This window comes from Capsella rubella, unplaced genomic scaffold (genome assembly GCF_000375325.1).
Source record: "Capsella rubella cultivar Monte Gargano unplaced genomic scaffold, Caprub1_0 scaffold_7, whole genome shotgun sequence".
NCBI classification, from domain to species: Eukaryota; Viridiplantae; Streptophyta; class Magnoliopsida; order Brassicales; family Brassicaceae; genus Capsella; species Capsella rubella.
Genome location: NW_006238917.1, coordinates 13,171,058 through 13,172,643, shown reverse-complemented (window position 1 = coordinate 13,172,643; position 1,586 = coordinate 13,171,058).

The window sequence follows — 1,586 nt, the reverse complement described above, 5'->3', positions numbered from 1 at the left end:
GACCTATAACTCAGTCGTAATGTTATCAATAACTCAGCCGTAACGGAATCACGTAAATAATAGGTTATTGATAACTCAGCCGTAATGTTATCCATAACTCAGCCATAACATAGTATAAGTCAGCCATACCCTAAATATGCGTTATGTCAATTACTTTGTTATAACTCAGCCGTAACGGAATCATGTAATTAATAGGTTATTGATAACTTAGCCGTAATGTTATCTATAACTCAGCCATAACGTAGTATAAGTCAGCCATACCCTAAATATGCGTTATCTCAATTTTTAGTTATAATCAAGTTATGAAATCACTTAAATCACATAAATATTAGGTTTAAATATGATACAATCATGTTACCATATTATTCATCAATAATTTAGACTTTGTTGGTGACATTTCGAAAACTATCACACAAGAACAAGTTTCTAGTCATAACCAACACTACATAATTTGAATTGGATGAAATTGTGTAAATTTTCCATTTTCTTTTCAAAATTAACAATCTTAACATGCATATTTGCTGCTAATATATATTTATTATATGTCATATCCATTATATACTTATATAATTGCTAATTATAAATTATAACTATACTCATAACTCAGCCGTAACTTGAACACATTAACTTAGCCGTCACATAATTATAAGTCAGCCATACCCCATTTCTCATTTAACATGAAAAGAAATCTTAAACAACACAAATTACAACATAATCAGTCTAAACATCATGAAACAACAATTATATTATCTCCCATATGTACTCGAAGAGTAGTCGCTCATATTAAAATTGAGAAGTAGAATTCTTTAATCGAAGATAAACCAAGAAATCGGATGGGAATCCCAGAAATCGATAAGAACCCTAAATCCCCAATCTGATCGCTCGATTATGACTATAAGGGAGAAGAAAGAAGTAAACGACGTCGTCTGGAATTAACTCGGCCAAACCACGAATTTAATTTACGATAAGTCAACCAAACCTCATTATATAACTCAGTCGTAACGTTATGTTATACCTCAGATGGAACGTAACTATAACTCAGCCATACCCCGAATTTGAATATCAAAATCATAAATCAGCCATATCTAACGTATAGATGTTGAAAGAACACACGAAAAGCTTGTGAAGTTGGTTCTCGATGACTACAGATTGAATGAGTTGAGCCATCATGTAACAATGAGCTACATGTTATCGTTACAATAATTCAGCCAAACCTCGAAATGGTCTGTGTAAGTCAACCATGAGGCTGACATAACTCAGCCAAACCACAAATTTATTTACGTTAAGTCAGCTATGTCGTTGGCATAACTCGGCCAAACCTCGAATTATTCTACAATAAGTCAACCATGTCGTTGGCATAACTCGGCCAAACCTCAAATATGATAGATGTGAATATTTGATGCACTCATGTAATAAAAACACTTTAATAATATGTAGTTAACACTTTTATTAACTTTCCATAAAAAAATCATGAAATTCGCTCAGGTTTGTACCTTTTAAAACTTATCCAACAAAACGATAAACCTCAAACCCTATACTTATGTTCTATTCCTACATAGTTGATCAAATATAGAATGGAAAAGAGC